This window comes from Humulus lupulus, chromosome 2, assembly GCF_963169125.1.
Source record: "Humulus lupulus chromosome 2, drHumLupu1.1, whole genome shotgun sequence".
Taxonomy (NCBI): Eukaryota; Viridiplantae; Streptophyta; class Magnoliopsida; order Rosales; family Cannabaceae; genus Humulus; species Humulus lupulus.
The window spans coordinates 236,646,282-236,668,685 of NC_084794.1; the positions used below are offsets into that span (position 1 = coordinate 236,646,282).

General features: G+C 38.6%; 1 non-coding gene across 1 annotated transcript; it reads left to right on the forward strand.

Annotated features, from left to right (window-relative positions):
• The first annotated feature begins 1,776 nt into the window (after positions 1-1,776).
• LOC133820479 (small nucleolar RNA R71) lies at positions 1,777-1,883 on the forward strand. The gene has a single exon (XR_009886887.1). It is a non-coding gene; the product is annotated as a small nucleolar RNA R71 (small nucleolar RNA).
• The last annotated feature ends 20,521 nt before the right edge of the window (positions 1,884-22,404 follow it).

Here is a 22,404-nt window from a genome sequence, read left to right on the forward strand (position 1 = left end):
AAAAGAGTAACTACCCAAAAAATGTGGGATAGTATTCTGCATCCTTCTCTATAAATAGAGAAGTCGTGCACCATTGTAATGGACGAAAATTCTGAACCTTGAGAGAAAACTCTGAAGAATTCATGTTTAAGAATTTTCAGAGATAATCTTAAGTTTAATAACAGAGACTCGTGGACTAGGCAGATTTAACTGCTGAACCACGTAAAAATCGTGTTTTGTGTTGTTATATTTAAATTGGTCATTACTGCTTGTTGTTTACGTGCTCTTCTTTCACTGATTGACGAAAAATGGCGTCAACAAATAGGTACATTCATATCCTCCTACATGTCCAGAATGATAAAGTCAACTAGAAATATAAACTTATGCACCTTCACAAGAACATCTTCAATAATACCCTGTGGATGTGTCACTGATCGGTCTGCTAGTTGTAGAGTGACGGTTGTTGGTTTTACCTCCCCCAAGCCAAGTCTTCTAAACACAGATAAGGGCATCAGATTAATACTCGCCCCCAAATCACATAAAGCGTGTTTGCATTCAAATTTTCCAATAGTGCAAGGTATGGTAAAGCTCCCCGGATCTCTCAACTTTTGGGGTAACTTCCTCTGTAATATCGCGCTGCACTCTTCAGTGAGTGCTACCGTCTCATAGTCTTCCATCCTCCTTTTGTTGGACAGAATCTCCTTCATGAATTTCACATAGCTGGGCATCTGCTCCAAGGCCTCAGCAAAAGGAATATTTATATGCAGCTTTTTAAACACCTCTAAAAACTTAGAAAACTGTTTATCCAGTGTAGTCTTTCTAAGACTCTGAGGATAGGGAACTCGAACTGGCTGTTCATCAACAACTGGCGCACTCTTTTCTGAAAGCTGGTGGTCTTCAGTAACCTCTGGTGGATCAGACTATTCACCCATCTCTCCATTCTGAACCACTTCCTATGGAGATCTAGGCTGCTCAATTTGCTTCCCACTCCTCAGAGTAATTGCCTGAACTTGCTCCTTAGGGTTGACTTCAGTATTACTAGGCAAATTTCTCTGCGGTCTGTTGTTAAGCATATTAGCCAACTGCCCTACTTGTGTTTCCAGGTTTCTGATAGAAGATCTAGTCTCTGTCATAAACTGAGTTTGAGTGTTGGTGAGAGTCTATAATGCAGCTTGCAATTCATTAGGCCTTTCAGGTGGAGCTTGATTCATTGATTGTTGAGGCCTAGGCTGTTGTGATGAAGAGGCTTGATGCATTGGTGGCTGAGGCATATTATTCTGAAATTGACCCTGAAACTGAGGTTGCTGGCCCTGATTATTCCCCCAAGAAAAATTAGGATGATTTCGCCACCCAAGATTGTAAGTATTGGAGAATGGATTATTGAATGGCCTCTGAAAGTTTCCCACCGCTTGAACCTGAGCTTGATCCATCGGAATGTTATTGTTAATACTGGTAGGGCACTGATCAATAGAGTGAGAACCACCACAAATTTCACACCTAGTTGCCATTTGAACCGCATTAGCAGATACAATGCTCTGTTGTAACTGTTTTGTCAAGGAGGCTACTTGTGCTGTTAGGGCAGTGATTGCATCCAGCTCATGCACCCCAACTACCTTTCTGAACCCCGATGATCTTTCCTGAGACCACTGATGATTATTTGTGGCCATGTCCTCCAGCAGCTCATAAGCACCAGTTGCACTCTTGCTCATAAAAGTACCACCCGCTGCAGCATCAATAATAGTTCTAGTAGTAGAACATAAACCATTATAAAAATTCTGCACTAACATCCACTGTTCAATGCCATGATGAGGACATTTTCTCAAAAGTTCTTTGAACCGTTCCCAAGCTTCATACAATGATTCTCCATCATTCTGGCAAAAATTATTGATTTCTCCCCTCAATTTAACAGCTTTAGAAGGAGGGAAGAATTTGGACAAAAAACTTCTTAGCCAAATCTTGCCAGGTAATAATAGAGTTCGGTTGCAAAGAGTTCAGCCAACTTTTAGCTCTATCCCTCAGATAAAATGGGGAAAAGCCTAAGTTTAATAGCGTCATCACTCACCTCATTGTATTTAAAAGTTCCACACAGCTCCAGAAAATTAGACAAATGGGTGTGAGGATCTTCAGAAGGCAACCCATTAAATTGAACAGAGGATTGCACCATTTGTAGAATAGTTGGCTTAATCTCGAAGTTGTTAGCCTCTACAACTGGTGGGCGTATATTGTTTTGTACTCCTGTCAGAGTGGGCAGTACATAGTCTCTCAGGCTTCTCTCAGCATTGTTCTGAGCCTGACCCCCTTGTGAAATTCCAGAAATTAATCTTCACAGACTTCTGGGCTTCCCTCTTGTTCTTTCTGTTTTGCTTGCAAGACTTTTCAATCTCAGGATTCAAAGGAACAAGACTGTCTGCTCCTCTTCTGCTACGCATATAACACAATTCACCTGAGATAGACAAATTAAGCAACTAAACAGATTAGAAACAAGGGAAATTAAAATCAAATTAGAATAAAAATTAATTAGACTGATATTGATAATTCTTTTCAGTCCCCGGCAACGGCGCCAAAAACTTGTTGCGAAATTTTAAGCTATGCAAGTGCACACAGTCGCAATTTGTAATAATATGGTAAAAACCAAGTATCGTCCTCAAGGACTGAATTCTCAATTACCAGTCAATTAATTTCTCTTTCTATTTGATCAATTAGAATTCTTGATTCTTATAGACACAGCAAAAGAAACTATAATGTTTAGAAACAATAATTAAAAATTAAATAAAATAACAACTAATAGCAAAACCTTGGATTTAAACACTGAAGAAATAATTAGGATATTTAATCTCATCAACTATCCTCCCTATCATTTCCTAATGCAAAATACTGAGTTCTTCTTCTTTCTGCCCTATTCAATTAACAAGTTGATACAACAGCCTATAATCATACTATGAATTATAAACTCAACCTAGGTGACAATTTCCTATATTTCTATGGTAAATTGAACCACAAAGGTAGCATTAATCTCGACAACTTAATAAACAGTTACACAATTAATATGGATACTTTCATTCTAAATTAAAATTATGTCCAATATAACCACAGCAGATTCAAATCTCACTTCTCAAATTTTTATTTAAAAACATATACATAATGACTATAGATGGCCAATCGATAATCAATCAATAAGAACAGGTTATATGGAATTGAAGAAGATTGAAGAAGAAGAAAATTGAAATTGCATTAGTTCATAATAGGGATTCAAGTGATTCAATTAAAAATCCTAAACAGAAAATTAGTTCATAATCATAATACTAATCACAAAGACAATTAAAGATAACATCAGAAAGTAGAAGAAAAACATGTATATTGAATACTCCAAGCCTTCAGCCTTCAAGCAATTTCCACCCCAGATCCGTACATCCCTTTCTTCTCTCTTTTTCGCCTTATAAAAACCTAAGATTCAATCTTTTTTTTTTTAAAAGAGGTGGGCCGCGGCTCTACATGCACCATGCCGCGGTCCGTGTCTAAATTCCTGGGCGATTTGTTCTCTCCATGCCGCGGCCCTAGTCAGCCATGCCGCGGCCCGTGTCTAAGATTTCTGGGTTGATGCCCATCTATGCCGCAGCCCTCTTTAGCCATGCCGCGGCCCATGGTTTTCCTTTAAAACAATGGCTCTGTTTCACCAGCTAGCCGCGGCTCTACTTTGCTCATGTCGTGGCTCTTAAGAGATTTCTCAATTTTTCAAGATTTCATCCCAAAAATTCACCAACACTTCCAAATCATTTTGAGATTCATCCTTTCTCGCAATATGTTGTAAAACTTGGTTATTTCTTCCCTTTCTTGGACATTTTCCTCCAAGTACTCAATTCGTTCTGATATTCACAAAGACAAACAAACACGGCATAAACCCGCACTAAATGAAAGAAAAATGAGATAAAAGGCTACTTAAAACACCACCTAAACATGACAAAAACTAGACTCAACAAGAGGCATGATGAGTATGCTCCTCCGGCACCGGTCACCCTAGCGATCGCAGAAGCGGTTCAGGCTCAAATTGATGCTCTGGTCGGGGGTCAAACATCCCACATAGAGTACGATTGGAGGAGGGGCACTCCGTTTGTGTAAAGGATTGCTGTGGCAGAAAGCCCCAATAAATTCAAAATGCCAACACTGCCAAATTTTGATGGGTATGGAGACCCAGTATCTCATGTAAACAAATTTGAGATACAAATGGACATATAGAAAGTGTCAGACGATGCCCGCTGTAGGATCTTCCCTGCAACATTTGACACCGCCCAGGAGTGGTTCTTTAAGTTCCCTCCTACTAGTATAGTATCCTGGGAGATGTTCGTGAAGGAATTCTACGGAAAATTCTATGCGGGTCGCGTACACCCCACAAAGGCCAACCAGCTGGTCGAGATAATCCACAAGGAGGGAGAGCCCTTGAAGGAGTATGTCCAGCGCTTTATGCGAGCAACGACTGGAGCCAAGACAGTGGGCGACGAAGGCAAGATGAAGGCCCTAACTGCTGGGGTTAGACGCCATTCTCCCCTCTGGAGTAGCCTAAGAAAGAATGGGTAAAGAGTACCAAGGAGTTTTTGGATCGAGTTGATCGATATATCCAACTCGAGGACGCAATTGCCAACGAGGGGAAATTGCCCACGAAGGACAAGGGACCAAAGGAAGAACCTGCCAAGGCCGCCAACGGATAAGAGAAACCCAAAGACAACGACAAGGACAACGGGAACAGAAATGGTAGAAATGGTGGAAAACGGACGAACAATGAGCCGTCAGCCTCTGAGAATAAACGCCCCAAAGGCAACAGATACGAGCCGAGATTCACCAACTACATGGCACTTGTCGAAAGTCAAGCAGAGGTCTACCAGGCGACCAGCTCTAGTGTTCCTTATAAGTGACCCGCACCTATAAGGAAGGATATCTCCAAGAGAGATACCACAAAATTCTGTCATTTTCACAACGACTACAGGCACAAAACCAATGAAAGCAACCAGTTGAAAGACAAAATTGAGTTCCTGATCAGGCAGGGACATCTAAGGAGATATGTGCAAGCCGTAGGAGGGTCTGTGGTGGCCCACACCTTGCAGGGGACAGTGGGAAGGCAAGGGAACGATACGCTCGAACCCTACGACACGACCAGGACATCGAGATGATGAGTGTGGAGGATCAAGCACCAAAGAAGATTCGAACAGAGGAGGAATTAATAACCTTCTTTGAGGACGATGCCCAGTACGTACGATTCCCACACTCAGATCTGCTGGTCGTTGACGTTCAAATTGCCAACATGATGGTTAAGAGGGTGTTGGTTGATACAGGAAGCTCAATCAACATCCTATACAAGTCCTCACTGGAAAGAATGAAATTGTCTATCAAAGACTTGGAGCCATGCAACCAAACCATCTATGGTTTTTCTAGCGTAGGGCTCGCTCCAACTGGGTCGAGTAGGCTTCCAGTTACAGCAGGTACTGCACCTGCTAATAGGACATTGCTCACTACTTTCATAGTAGTTGATTGTCCTTCGGCATATAATGTTGTAATTGGGAGGCCAATTTTGGACGACCTACAAGTTGTTACCTCGATATGGCACCTGACCATGAAATTCCCAATCGACGCAAGGATAGGATGCGTGTTGGGAAATCAGTGGGAAGCGAGGGAGTGCTACAATGCCTCGATAACTAAGGCAAAGAAAGGTGTATCGAGGGAAGTTTCCGGAAAAGAGTTGCAAATGGCGGCTGATGTACAAGCCCAATCAGGTGATGATGTCACCAAATAGGGCGTTGCCCAAAGTGAGGACAGAGATTTAGATCCTCGCTTTGGGGATTTTGATGAAGAGATAGGACCCATCGAGGACCTTGAAGAGGTCCAACTCGATGAAGAAAATCCGACTAGGGTTGTGAAAGTCGGTAAAAACTTAGAGACAACAACAGAACAAGCACTGGTGGAATTTTTGAAGGAAAACCAGGAAGTCTTTGCCTGGTCACACAAAGACATGGTTGGAACAGACCCTGCAGTCATTAGCCATGTCCTAAACATAGACAAAAGTTTTCCACCGGTACAACAGAAAATGAGGCTGCTCGACAAAGATAGATCAAAGGCCCTAAAAGAAGAAGTCAAGAAGCTGAAGGAGAGTGGATTCATCAGGGTAGCATTTTATCCAACATGGGTATCTAATCCCGTACTAGTTCCCAAGCCGAATGGCAAATGGCGAACATGTGTGGATTTCACAGACCTTAATAAAGCTTGCCCTAAAGATTGTTTCCCACTCCCTAGAATCGACCAATTGGTCGACCCCACTGCAGAGCATGAGATTCTCTCATTCATGGATGCATACTTTGGGTATAATCAGATTAGTATGCATCCTCCTGATGAGGATCACACTAGCTTTCGAACTGACACAGGGCTTTACTGTTACAAAGTAATGCCCTTCGGTTTGAAAAACGCTGGTGCGACTGGTCAACCACATGTTTAAGGAGCTGATCAGCACAAACATGGAGGTATATGTCGACGACATGCTGGTTAAGTCAAAGAAGGCAGAAGGGCATATAGGGGACTTGCAATAATGCTTCAATGTCTTGAGCAAGTATCAAATGAAACTGAACCCCCTCAAGTGCTCCTTCGGTGTAGGATCAGGGAAGTTCTTGGGATTCATAGTAAACTCGAGAGGAATTGAGGCCAATCCCGAGAAGATCAAAGCCCTGGTCGATATGAAATCGCCAGCAAAGATCAAGGATGTTCAAAGCTTGACCTGTAGAATTGCTGCTCTCAGTAGATTTATTTCCAAATCGACGGACAAATGCGTCCCATTTTTTAATCTACTCAGAGGCAACAAGAAATTTGAATGGACAGAGGAGTGCGAGCAGGCTCAAGCATTGAAGGCTCACATGTCTCCTTTGGTGTAGGATCAGGGAAGTTCTTGGGATTCATAGTAAACTCGAGAGGAATTGAAGCCAATCCTGAGAAGATCAAAGCCCTAGTCGATATGAAATCGCTAGCAAAGATCAAGGATGTTCAAAGCTTGACCTGTAGAATTGCTGCTCTCAGTAGATTTATTTCCAAATCGATGGACAAATGCGTCCCATTTTTTAATCTACTCAGAGGCAACAAGAAATTCGAATGGACAGAGGAGTGCGAGAAGGCTTAAGCATTGAAGGCTCACATGTCGCAACCATCGATCCTATCAAAGTCGGTTGATAAAGAAACTTTGTTCATCTACCTGGCGATCACAGAATATGCTGCCAGTGCTGTCTTAGTAAGAGAAGAAGAAGGCGTGCATAAAGGTGTTTATTATGTAAGCAAGAGGCTAATTGGAGCGGAGCTGCGATATCCACCTATTGAAAAATTAGCCTATTGCTTAATTTTAGCCTCCAGGAAGCTGCGACCCTACTTTCAAGCTCACCCAATCATGGTTTTGACTGACCAGCCTCTACGACAAGTTCTGAAGAAGCTAGAAGCCGCAGGTAGATTATTGAAATGGGCGGTCGAACTTGGGCAGTTTGATATCTCTTACTTGCCACGAGCGGCAATAAAAGGGAAAGCCTTGGCTGACTTCATCGCAGAGTTCACTGGGCTTCCAGATAGCGAACAGCCAGAAGCACCTGAAGAACCTGAGCCTCAAAACCAAGCTCCCTCATGGAAGTTGTTCACGAATGACTCCTCTAATGAACACCACACAGGAGCAGAAGTGATTTTGATAACGCCTGAAGGGCATCAATTTCACTGTGCAATCAGGTTGGACTTCACTGCTTCTAACAATGAGGCCGAGTATGAAGCACTGCTCGCTGGGTTACGATTGGCCAGGGACATGAACAAAAAGGCACTTGACATCTACATTGACTCTCAGCTGGTAGTAAATCAGATCATGGGAGAATACCAGGCCCGAGGTTTAAAAATGGTTGCTTACTTAAACAAAACGAAGGATCAAATAGCAAAGTTTGACAAGTACACCCTTCAGTAAGTACCTCGCGACCAAAATTCAAACGCTGATGCTTTGGCCAAATTAGCAAGTGCGAAGGATGCTGATACTCTGAACATAGTGCCAGTTGAACGACTATCTGTGCCAAGCATCCAAGCAGAGGAGACTACTTTGGGGATGCAGGCGGCGGATACATGGATGGCACCATACATAGAGTACCTTACGTAGGCGTCTTACCGGCGGACAGAAACAAAGCTAAGACCCTTAAGTGGCAGACTGCTAGGTATATCTTGGTCGATGGAATCATGTACCGAAGAGGATACTCAATGCCACTCCTCAAATGTATTTCAAGGAGAAGGCCAAAGAATTGATGAAAGAGGTCCACGAAGGCTTTTGTGGGGACCATGCTGGGGGGCAGAGCTTATCAAAAAAGATCCTATGGCAAGGATAATTCTGGCCAACAATGAATGAAGACTCGATGGAATTTGTGCGGAGGTGTGACAAGTGCCAGAGGTTCTCCAAAATTTAATGAGCAGCCCCTAATGAGCTAAAACAGATGCAAAGTCCGTGGCCGTTTTCAGTCTGGGGTATAGATTTAATCGGATCTCTGCCTACAGGAAAAGGCGACATTAAGTACGTTGTGGTTGTCGTTGATTACTTCACTAAATGGGCTGAAGCTGAGCCACTCACAACCATAATGACCAAGAAAGTGCTAGATTTTGTGGTAAAAAACATCGTATGTCGCTATGGATTGCCAAGGAAGATTGTCTCAGACAACGGCACCCAGTTTGATAGTGATCTGTTCACAGATTTTTGCAAATGACATTGAATTATCAAGAGTTTTTCTTCAGTCGCTTATCCTCAAGAAAATGGACAAGTCAAAGCAGTCAATAAAACGCTAAAGGATACTTTGAAGAAAAGACTTGAGGAAGTAAAGGGAGCATGGCCGGAACAATTGCCTGAAGTCTTTTGGTCGTACATAACTTCTCATCAAACAGCGATAGGTCATACTCCCTTTTCCTTAGCATATGGATATGAGGCTATGTTGCCTGTTGAGTTAGATCCGCCATCACATCACAGAATAACGTACGATCAAGGCTCTAATAGACAATGATGGAATCTCTTGATTTGGTCGATGAAAGGCGAGAGCAAGCCCAACTTCGAGTAGCTGCTTACTAGCAAAAGGTCGCTTGGTATTTTAATTCTAAGAGTTTATTACTTCGAAGAGTTTTCCTTAACACCCGCGACCAGGCTGCTGGAGTACTCAGACCTAATTGGGAAGGACCATACCAAATTGAAGAAGTCCTCCATCCAAGCACCTATAAACTTGCTCGCTTAAATGGAGATCTCATTCCTCACTATTGGAATGGAGAACACCTGCGCAAGTACTACCAATAACAATTCTTCTTAAAGAATTGGCTTGTATTAATTTTACTTTTTACAAGTTATGAAAAAGGGTTGGTCATTTTACGTGACTGATCGCTTATAAGTGTAAGATCTTATTGATCACTCGTACAGACATGTTTTGTCCATTTATTACGAGAAATATAAGGGACTGTGCGCATCCAGTCATTCTTGCCAATTATTGTATTTATTACAAGTATTTGCTTATTACGTGTGTTGTTTTGCTGTATTATCATTTTAAATTCTTTGCTCTGAGCAGTAATGTTCGAATAGGTTTTGGTCAAGGCAAGTGACCAAGGACCTAAAGCTCCTCAATCACTTGGGGGGCATAAAAGGCATCTAGTAAGCAAAGCATATAGAAAGTTATGTAAACACATGAGCAAAATAAGTGAAAGCATGCTAGGGTACTTAGAGTATTTTTCAAAATTTTGTATTTTGTTAAATCAAACCAAAGTACTATGCTAGGTTCAGTCATGTGAACAGATGTTATGATAAAATGTAAATATTATAATATCAAGAGGAATTCCTTTACACCGCGAGCAGTAGCTGCTCGGATGTAATTGTTTGTTAAAAGTAAAAGCTGCCCATGCAACAATAAAAAATTAAAAAAAAAGTAATTGTCTTTACATCACGACCCGTAGGTCGCGTGTTCAAAAGATAACAAGAAAAATAAAAAAGACTACGAGGCTGGAGGATCTTGAGGAGCGTTCTGGTCGACAGCAGGGCCAGCTTCATTGTCTGCGCCGTTAATCCCAGTTGCCAGGGAAATCTCTGGGGAAGCAGAAACTTTAGCTCTTTCTTCTTCCTCCAGGCGAATGGTGCATTGGGACATAAGAGTTCATCTCAAGCGCTCAGACAGATAGCTGAAGTCGGCCTTTTGATTGTGCTTCCAAAACTCGTAGAAACAAAGGTGGGTGGCTTCCCTATACTTCTCCAAGTTTTTGGCATCAATTTCTTAGAGCTCCTTAATGCGCCTTTCCAGCTCCTCCGTCTCCTTCCTGCTCGCAATCAGATCGAGCTCAAGCTGTTTGGATTCTTGGTAATTGAGTTTGGCACTCTCCCTGAATATTTATTTATCTTCACTGGATTTGTTCAAGGCGGCCCGACTTTCCAAAAACTCCTCGGTCAGCGTGGCTTTCTGCTCGAGCAGTTCATCGTTCTACTTGGTCAGCTCTGCATTTTTCTCGAGCAATTCACCGTTCTGCTCTACCAGTTCAGTGTTTTTCATGAGTAGGTTAGCATTCTTTCCCTCGAGTGCCTTCATTGCCTCAGTGAGCCTGGTATCAAAGTTTTTGGTCTGGGAGACCATTGCACCCGCGCGGCGCCAGCCAACAATCATGGTCAACAATCCCTGTGACCAGATAAAAAGAATAAGGTGATGGCAGAAAATTAAGAGTAAATTACTCAGCAACAGAAAGCAACTTACATTGACTATCTCATTAAGCCCTCGATTTATTATTTGGTTGGTTTCCATGGAGATGGTACCGTCGATGGCCTCTTGACTACGTTTGTGTTTGGAGAGTTTGTATATTCTCTCCCTGGCCGAACTGATCACGGTGCTGGCCAGAGTGTCTTTGGGTTGAGTGCGGTGTGGCTGATCGGAAGGCGCTGGAGGAGTGGAGTGCTGATCGACCGGTAGAGTTGAGGCCAGCTGGTTGAGTGGAGAAGGAGGTGGCGTGGTTTCCTTCAAAGGAACAGCTGCTGAAGGACCCTCAGTCTGGGCCTTCTTTGAAGCAGTTTTGCTGCTCTCCCCACGAACCCTCTTGCTGTCTTTCTTCTTGTCTGAGGAAGTAGCAGCGGCCTTGTAATGCTCGAACACGTCTTCAGACGACATATCTGCACAAAAGGAAACAATACGAGCAGTGAGACAAAATGTATAGATGGAACCAAAAAAGGAAGCAAGGAGATTATAGGTAAAGTACCCGTGCTACAACTATTGGTCGCTACATTACTTACTGAACTACTTCTACCTTCACTTACTGCCTGGAAGAAATCTAAATTTAAGTTTGGAGTATACTTAAAGTTTCCGTCCCTGTCAAATAAGTGACAAGGAGTTGGCAAACTATCTAAGAATGAGAAAACAGTACCGTTCTCATCTGAGGACTCGTCGATGGGAGCAGAGGGTTTGATGGATTTCTTTTTTCCCTTTCCCAGTGGGGCAGGGGGAGCAACAGCTCGCGAGGTGCTAGAGGGCTCACTGATTGTCACTCCAATTGCGACACGTCTGGGTGCTGCTCGGGAATCTCCTCATTGGTGGCACTCCCCGCTGTTGACTCCCTCACATCCTGGTGAGGTGCCAAAAGCCCGACTATCCTCAGGTAAGCCTCTGTGACCAGCTGTTTGATGCTCTTCTCTATGCCAGTCATGCTAGCCAAGAGTGCTGATTGGACTTCCATGTCTGGAGTAGGAGTCAGTCGCAGCGACGGACCTGAAATGCACTAAATCTCTAAGGGGAACGCATGAAGAATTAAAGGAAAATAAACGACCAGGGGAGCAAAAATATTACCTCCTTGGGTGAAGGCCAGGTTGTTGGCGACCATGCCGGTAGTCAGAAAGTACTCTAGATGGTACTTCCCCACATTGGATATGAAAGTGGTATCACTCAGGAAAGTGCGTGTCGTTTCCTGGTGCCAGAAATGGAAGAACCCCGTGTTTTCTTGATTGGGGTTGGATTTTAGGCCGAACAAATAGTTGACCTCGTGTGGCGTGGGGATCAGCCACTTCTTATGGATATATAGGATATAGAGTGCAGAGAGCATTCTATACCCATTTGGGGTTATTTGGAAAGGAGCGACCCCAAAATAGTTGGCCACTCCTTGGAAGAATGGATGGAGAGGCAGAATCGCCCCTGCCTCAATGTGGTACCTCGACCAAGCGCTGAAGGTGCCTCCTGGAAGATTTGCCAGTTGGTCTCTGGTAGGTTGGACTAGGGTCACCCTAGGAAGCCCATACTTCTTAATGTAATTGGCAATCATCCTAACCGTTACTCGGCTAGGAGGGGCAACGTACCATTCGACATCTGGTTGAATGTAATTTCGGAGTTGGGCTTGAGTTTGGATTTCAGGGTCGGGGGTATTTTCTTCTCGACCATTGGTCGAAGGAATTTCAGCCTGAAAAGCAGGCTGATTTGAAGGAGAAGCGGATGGTTTATTTTTCTGGGCTTTGGACTTTACTCGACCCATATTTTAAAGTGGGACGATGGAATGTTTGGGGTGGCACGAGAAAGAGGGATCTCTGGTATCAACAGTGATGGTTGCTCCTCGTCCTCAAGTAATTGGGCCAGCAAGTCATCATCGATAGGCCTCTCACCTCCCCACGGATCTTGCATGAAAATCTGCGAACATAAAAGGGGGAGATGAGAATCTAAGGCCTAAAACCTTGTGTTTAAAAGTTGGAATAACGCTGCTCGTGTATAAAAGTTAAGCTTTTATACAACCAGCAACATTTTGATAAAAAACACTATATTTCAAGCGAACAGTTTGGAAAATAGATTAAAAAGCAGAAGTGAAAAGTTTTTCAGGAAAAACTTTTCGACTCACCCAGTTTTTCAACTAGCTTAAAAATCGAATTTTTACTTCGATTTTACGCCCTAAATCTATAACCCTGACTACCAAACTAATTCTTAACCCCAGCATAGTATCTTTTCCCTACTATATCAAACATCAATCGATATGCCCATTTACCCCAAAACAGTTTCAGTCAAGAACATTCAAGAGCTCAGATACAAAACAGATAAAAAATGGTTTTGCATGGCATCTCAAACGACTGAAAGGTTCAGAAAACTTACTTGGATGAAATTTAAAGTACGAACACGAACGTTTTGAATGTCTGAGCGAAAGTTCCTTAGATCAGCAATGAAAGCTTCTGGGTTGTTTGGCTCTGTTCTTCAGAGTTCTTGAAGAAGAGAAGACAAGTGAAAAGTAAAAAGTAAAAAATGAGCTTGGGGGGATTATTTATATTGATCGCGACACTGTAAAACAGGTAATCATGGAATTACTTTTTTCAAAGCATGGGGAAACGTAATAGCCGTCAGAAAACTTTTTGGGAAACCGAAAATACTTTATTGGACATGATTAGTTACCTTTTTCGAGAAGGCATGGGTTATTCTGACAGATTTGGTTGGGTATGCGAATGGTCAGTTTCCTAAGTTTACTTTATGCTGGTCGCAGTAAAATAAACTTGGGGGGCAAATGTTTACCCAAAAAATGGTTGCTGATGATGTGGCAAGAATTTCTCACACATGGTTGACACGTGGCAGAGTTGAAATGAAGAGGTGTTGTTCGCTTATCGACCAGCTCCCTATTGCTTCACCAAACCTCATGATTGGATGCGACCAGACTGGTTGTATGCATCGGTTTATTTCCTTAAAAGATTGTAATTTTATAATTACTACATTGATTATTTCCTCTTTATTGCCTTGATACACGGATATTAAGGATAATTACGGTCCATTGGCCCATGTAACCCCCCTTGAGCCTATAAATATGCATGAGAGAGCTCAAGGAAGGGACTTTTTGACTTTTGAACCTTTTTTTTTTAATACGGAGAGAAAGAGCGTATAGTGCGATTATCATCCAAATAGTTGTATTTTCTCCTAAGGCTGGTGAAACTGAAGAACCCTAGTTCTTTGATCACGACATTGTGATTCAATATCAATAATAGCACTAAGTGGACGTAGGTCATTACCATTCATTGGGTCCGAACCACTATAAATCATCTGTGTCATTTCCTTACCATTGGATTCCATTCTTGATTATCATCTCATTTCTTGTCGTATTTCTGACTCCGTGTCGTTGGCCAAATTGAGGGTCAACACCTATCAAGTGCCCTTGCTTTCTTTTCGTATTAAAAACGATCTTCCTATCCAAGCTGGTAGAAAAATATGATGATGAAAAACTCACACCGTAGTCTTCCAAGCCTACCTCAACACTCAAGGATTTGTGTGGGCTAATAGGATTCACAAAATTATGTGTTCTTGTTTTTGTCTCAACTCATGAGCAAGAACAGTAATGGGAGAGGAGAGAAAAATGATTCAATTAACATTTTTAGGTTTCATAAATGTATCGATATATAGATTTAGGATTATACCGGTATAATTAAATTAACCCTATAAAACATTATTTATGTTAAGATAATAATATTTAATAAAGATATTTATTTATTTAAACATTAAATAATCATATTATAAATATTTAAATAAATATATTTAACCGATTCTGTTATAGATATTATTTCAAATTTAAATCTTTAAATAATTAAATATCTAATAACCGAATGAGAGAATCTCTCAACCACTTGAGGGAATATCGCAACCGATAGGAGAGAATCTCTCAACTACCTTTGAGAGAATATCTTAACCATATTAAAATATCTATAACTAACTTTTAAATTTAAATAAATATATTTTTTGAATTAAAATAATAATCCAAAATTAAACCCAGTGGGCACCACCCTATGATGTAGGCGCCCACCACTATTCTTACACAATGGTTGGTGCCAATGTTGTTGTCCAAACAGCATAGGTGGCACACCACCTTGTCCAGACAGACATAGGTGGCGCCAACATCTATCTTGTCCAAACAATGGTATTTCCCCAATTTATTTAATATTAAATTTAATATTAATTATATATTATAAAATAAATAATTACTATTTTACCCTTGCAAAATAAATTCTCCTTTTGGTTTTATTTTTGTGATATCCATACCCTTGACAGTTATATAGGCGACTTGGGGACCATGGACCTATAACACTAAGCTCCAATAAACCAGATTATTTATTGAACTCATCAATACAATAATCTTATTTATTAATTCCATTATTACTCCACTATAAATATGGAATTGAACTCTTAGTTATTATAGAAGTATATTTATTGAGTTTATTAGCAGTAGTCCATTGATATAATCAATACCAGTAATTCGTCCTCCTGTTATCGGTTCATAATTAGAATTGGTCAAAAATATTGTTTTACCCTTCTAATTATCTCTTTATCCTTTAGTACCATTAATTCATCAGTGAAAGTTAATTTAGATCAGATCTAAATTTGTGCACAACTTTTCTGTTCCAGAATTAACACTGAAAGGGAACCAATATACGATCTGTTAGGAAAGTCAGGATTTCATCTTGTAAATCATGTTCCCAGCCATCCATGTTACTAAATTTCCAAAACAAAAGTTGTAAGCTTCATTAATAAAGAAACTTTAACGAGTGAATAAAAGACTTTAGTAAACATGAACATGAGTTCATGAATACTAAGGATTTAGACTGATCTACTAATTGATCATCTAAGTGATATGAATTAAGTCTTTATAATAAAAGACAAGTTCTATAAAGAAATTAATTCATATCGGTCCAGTCATATATAATCATACTCATTTACAACACCTTTACTAAGATATCTCTCTACATCAACAATTCGAATCTAAATTTCTTGCACCGAATAGCGTGCTTTGTAAACTATATTAGCAAACATTGATTAAAGATTCCATAATTTAATATGTTTCTGAAAATTTTATTCATTGTGTATGATCTTAATTCTCTCGTACTCATACACGATCATACCCTCATAAATGAATATGGAATTTTTTGATATTCATATACTATAAATTATTTAAATAATAATTTAATAATCAAACATATTTAAATTGTTTACTTTATTTAATATTGAAAATGTCTAATACAGCTGTTTAGGGCATAACCCCTACCAATCTCCCACTTGCCCAAAAAGTAAGTTGGGCATTTCCCTTAACCCCATGTTGGTTACATGACCCATAAAAGACTTAGTAGGCACGTCTTCGTGAATGGATCTGCCAGGTTTTGTTCCGACGATATCTTCATGACCGTCACATCACCTCTTTCAACAATATCTCTGAGCATATGATATTTCCTCTTGATATGATTGCCTTTCTTGTGGCTTCTCAATTCTTTTGAGTTAGCTCCCACTCCACTATTGTCACAGTATAGTATGAGTGGTTTCTCCACTTTTGGAACCACTTCTAGATCAGTGTAGAACTTCTTTAACCAAACCGCTTCCTTAGTTGCTTTACAAGCCGCTATATATTCGACTTCCATGGTTGAATCTGCAATACTGGATTGCTTAATGCTTCTCTAGGCTACAACTCCACCACCAAGAGTGAATAATGATCCAGACGTTGACTTTCGACTGTCTCTATCTGATTGAAAATCAAAATCAATATGTCCAGTAGGGTTTAATTCACCTCGTGAATAAACAAGCATACTATCTCTCGTTCTCTGAAGATACTTGAGAATGTGCTTTACTGCTATCCAGTGTTCCAAACCTGAATTTGATTGATAATGACTGACCATCCCCACTGCATATCATATGTCAAGCCTAGTACACAACATTGCATACATAAGACTGCCAATAGCTGATGCATAAGGATACTTTCTCATATCCTCTTGCTCTTGAGGTGTCTTTGGACATTGCTCTTTGCATAGAGTAATTCTACGACGGGACGACAACTGTCCTTTCTTGGAATTCTCCATAGAGAATCTTTCCACCACCTTATCTATGTAAGTTGCTTGAGAAATCACTAATGTTTAGTTCTTCCTATCCCTTAGGATACGGATTCTCAGAACATAACTAGCTTCTCCCAAATCCTTCATTTGGAATTTGTTAGGTAACCACTTCTTTATGTTTGACAACATTTCTACATCATTGCCAATGAGTAGAATGTCATCAACGTAGAGAACTAAGAAAACCACTACTTTACCTTTGATGTATTTGTATACATAGGATTCATCCACATTCTGCTTGAAGTCGTATTTTTTAATTGTCTCATCAAAAGTAATGTTCCATGATCAAGAGGTTTGCTTTATTCCATAAATGGATTTCAGCAATTTACATTCCTTTTCATCTTCCCCGTTTTTTCACAAACCCTTCTGGTTGTACCATATAGACACTTTCATCAAGTGAGTCATTTAGAAAAGCTATCTTTACGTCCATTTGCCAAATCTCATAATCATATGTGGCAGCAATGGATAAGAGAATGTGAATGGATTTAAGCATGGCCACATGAGAGAAGGTTTCTTTATAGTCGATTCCCTCTCTTTGTGTATAGCCTTTGGCTACAAGCCTTGCTTTGTAAGTCTCTACATTCCCTTCAACATTTCTCTTCTTCTTGTAAATCCATTTGCACCCAATGGGTCTTACCCCTTCAGGTGGATCTACAAGTTCCCATACTGAATTGGAATACATTGATTCCATTTCTTGATCCATGGCATGTTTCCATTTCTCTTTTTCAGGGTTTTCCATTGCCTCTTTAAAAGTCAATGGATCTTCCTTGTCCGTATCGGAAACAAGGACATGTGTTTCGTATTCGTAGCGAACATGTTGTCTCACAATCCTCCCACTATGACGTTGCACTAGGGTTTCCCTTACAGGAACAGTGATTTCTGTGGTTCATCGTTTATCAGGTGGTGATGATGGTACTGAATTTTGATTACTACTGATTTCCTTGAGAAGTACTTTACTACGTGGTTTGTAGTTATTTATATAGTCATGTTCGAGGAAGATTGCGTTTGTCGATACAAACAACTTTTGGTCCTTGTGACTATAGAAGTAACCACCACGTGTCACTTCAGCATAATCCACAAATATACACAATTCTAACCTTGAATCAAATTTTCCTGATTTAGGTCTAAGAACATGAGCAGGACAACCCCATATGGGAAATATGGAAAATTGAGTTTTGTTCCATTCCACAGTTCTAATGGAGTTTTGCTTATGGTCTTTGATGGCACTACATTCAAAATGTAGGTCGTTGTTTGAAGTGTGTAACCCCAGAAGTTAAGTGGTAATGGTGAGTAGCTTAACATAGATCTGACCATGTCCAACATGGTCTTGTTTCTCCTTTTTGAAACATTGTTCTGCTAAGGTGTTCCAGGTGCTGTGAGTTGGGATAGGATACCATGCTCCAACAAGAAATATTTGAATTCATAATCCAAATATTCTCCACCTCGATCAGATCGAAGCATTTTTAAAGATTTACCTAATTGCTTTTCAGCTAGCGCTTTGAAGTTTTTAAACTTACCAAAAGTTTTTGACTTCTTGGCCATTAGGTAGGTATGCCACTATCTTGAATAATCGTCAATGAAAGTGATGAAGTATTCATAACCACCACGAGCTTGAATATTGATTGGTCCGCATACATCACTATGTACGAGCTCTAGCGGTTCTTTGGGTCTATTGCCTTTTGTTGAGAAAGGTCTTTTAGTCATCTTGCCTTCAAGACAAGACTCGAAAACTAGAAGAGTTCCAACATCTAGTTCTCTCGAAGGTCCATCCTTTTTTAACCGGTTTAGTCTGTCTAGGCCAATATGGCCTAGCCTTAGAAGCCAAAGATATATGTCATCATCTTTAGAAACTTTTTGTCTTTTTGTTTGTTGTGGATTATCTACTCTAAACAAATCATTATTTAAAACAAATTGTTCATTTGCTTTAAGCTCATATAGTGCGTTATTTGGTTTTGCACAACATATATTTAAACAATTCTTTGAAATAACAATCTCATTATTATAAAAAGAAATTCCATATTCTTGTTCATGCAAAGGGGATAAGGAAATTAAATTCCTTGTACAATCCAGAATAAAATAAACATTGTTCAATAACAAGAACTTATTACGAAAATTTACCAACACTCTTGGCCGACACATGTGCTCCATTTCCCCACTCGCATAGACACCTCTCCATTAGCCAGTTCCCTTGACGATTCAAGTATATGCATAGAAGAACAAATATGGTTAGTGGCTCCCGAATCAACAATCCATAAAGATTTATCATCTTCCATTAATGAAGCATCAAGAACAAGTAAATCAGATTTACCTTTCTTTTTCAACTTAGTGAGATACTTGTTACAATTTCTCTTCTAGTGTCCAACAACTCCGCAGTGGAAACATTTCCCTTTAGGCCCCTTCTTCTTTTTGGAGTTAGGGCCTTTCTTGTTCTCCTTGGCTTTAGGTGCCTTCTTTCCTTTCTTGAGTTTGTTGCTCTTGTCCTTATCATTCCACCTTCTTGTCAGAAGATGAAGTAGGCTTCTCTTCCACATTATTTGCCTCAACTTCCTCAGATTTATCCTTGTTGAGGTTTTCAAATATCATAAGCTCATTCAACAACCGAGTCATGTTGAATTAGAGTTTGTGTTGGGAATTGTGCCCTGAAAGCATATTTATTAGACATTGTTTTAAGAAATAAATAAATAAATTGAATTTGTTATGCATATATTTTATAGACTATATTATTTTGTGATAATATTATGTAAATATTAGAAAAATTCCTAAGTTCATATATGTGATCTCAAAAACGTATTGGTACGGGAGGATTGTGTTTGAGATAAATGAACTTGAATAGTTCGCAGTAAAATAAAGTTATGAAATCTTTAGATTAATTACTGCAAGTACGGTCCACTAGTATTATGAATACATGTGATCTAGATCCGGATCACTAGTATAGTAGGACACTATAGTGGAGGTACTTTATATATTAGAGAATATATAGAATTGGACTAGATATGTTTGTTAATACTTAGTTAAATACCGTTTCGAAGTATTAACTAAATATATCAATTGATGATCATATACAAATAGATCTTAATCCTGAGGTTACTATGAACTCCTGTTTATGTTATATTAGTTCTTTGATTCACTCGTTAGGGTCTATCAGAATGATCAGGCTAAAAGATTTTGTTTTGAGAACTCATTAATGTAAATGGCTGGGGAGATAGTATACAGATATGGAATCTATACCTTCTCGTATGAGATTGAATCATGGTTCTCTTAAGGGTTCACTTTTAGGACTGAAAGATTATTGAGCTCAAATTCATAATTTAGTTATGAATTAACCTTCACTAGTAAAGTCAATGGTACTTAAGGAAACAAGATATAATTAAAAGGGAAAAACGATAATTTTATTCCCGATTAATTATGAACCATTATTAGAGGATTAATTTGTATGTAATGATTATATCAATGGACACTTTATTTTATAAAGTACTTAGTAAATGAAATGTCTATAATTACAAGAGTGAAGTCTCATATTTATAGTGGAGTAATATGAGATTAATAAATTAAGATTATTTAATTGAAGAGTTTAATTAATAATTTCAAATTTATTGAAGCTTGGAATTATAGGTCCATAGGTCCCCACAACAGCTCTATCAACACTGGCAAGAGTTGATATAAAGGGAAAATGGTTGAAAGACATATTTAAGAAGATATTTGTTTTTCAGGCCAAATATGCAATTATGTGATAATAGTGATTAATTAATTAATTACAAATTAGTTGTTATACAATTATATAATATTTAATTATTATGTAATTTTTGACATTATATTAAATAATTAAATTTATTTTCGAAATTATATTAAATAATTAAGTAATTATAATTTCCGAAATTATAATAAATTAAATATTTAATTTTGAAATTTAAATTGGTTTTAATTAATTGGTAGAATTAATTAAATATCTTTATTTGAGTGGGAGATAATAATTTGATAAGTCCAAATTGGATTTGAATTTAAAATATTAATATTTATTCAAATAATTAATTATATTTTATAATTAGTTAAAAAGAAAATTAATTCAAATTTGCATTAATTATCAGGTTGTTGGATTTTATTTGATAAGGTAGTTTGAATAAATAATTATGGAAAAATCAAATATCCCTAAAATATAGGGTGGTACACGACACACACAGTCCATGGACTGTGTGTGGCGTGTGCTGCACATTTTTCAGGGATAGATTTTACAATTTTAATTAATTAATTAATAAAAAATTTAAAAGTTAGTTTTTGGATATTTTCTTTAATAAGATAATTAATTAATTAAAAGATAAATTGTAAATTGGTTACTGATTTATTTTTAAAAAAATTTAAATATTTTTATTTAAGTTAGATTTATCAGAATATATGAAGTTACTATTATTCGCTCTAAAAGAAAAGAACGATATTTTTCTAGCTCTCTTTGAAAAAGATAAAGATCCAATCTCAGGCCTATTATCTTAATCTCATGTGTTGAGTACATCAAGTTGAATCTGAAATTAACTATCCTTTATTCTGCTGCCAGCCCCGCGCGCGCCTTGCGCCTGCTGCCTCGCGCCCATTTGCCACCCCTCCTGGCAGCTGCCTTGCCCCATGCTGAGCCTTAGTGTGCCGCCGACCCTAGGGTTTTTAACCCTAGGGCTTGCATCTAAGTTATCCATTTAAATTATGGGCCTAATTAATTTTAGCCCATAATTAAAAATTATTTTATTTTGAATTAATTGTTTGAGCCCAAATTCAAAACTAGGCCTAATAACTTATTGGGCATTAAAGCCCAAGTTAATTATTCTTAAAATTTGTTTAAGATAATTAAAATTTATTTTAATTCAAAATTAAATGGATAAATGACTTAATGGATCAAAACTACTTGTGAATGCCCAAAGTTGAAGATAGAGATCTCTTTAGGTTTTATTTAGTCTCTTACATTTTTGTGTAAATTTTTCAAATATTGTAATTTTTCTAGAAATACCCAAGACACCCGGTCCGCATTTATTTAATTAGTATTTATTTATTTAAATGTTTGAATATGATTAAATTGTTTAATACTTTATCATGCATTTTTGACATGCCATATATATTACCCACACAGTATTTAAAATTATGCATGCATCTCTTATGAGTAGAAACATGCCTTAGGACTGTCCTTTGTGATTATATGCTTTATGTGATGGACCATATACCAATAAATCTAGTTTTAACTAGTTCAAGAGCGGAAATAGATTTTAAAAGTTGTTTAATTTCTAGTATTTAATAAAATTGTTTTATTAAATAATGAATGATATTCCAATAATTATAACAAATTAAAATTGAATTAATTAGGGCACAACTCTATAATTTTAATTTTGCTTAATTTGATTAGTAATTATTAGAATATCATTTGGTAAAAATAGATCACTTTATTTTTACAAACCAATTAAAAAGCATATGATGTTTTGAGAAAACACATTATCTTAAAAATAGTGAATGGGAGAGGGAGTTATGACAATAAGTCCCATGGTCTTCATTATTAGTTGGCACCGAGGTAGCATGGAGAGGGCCTC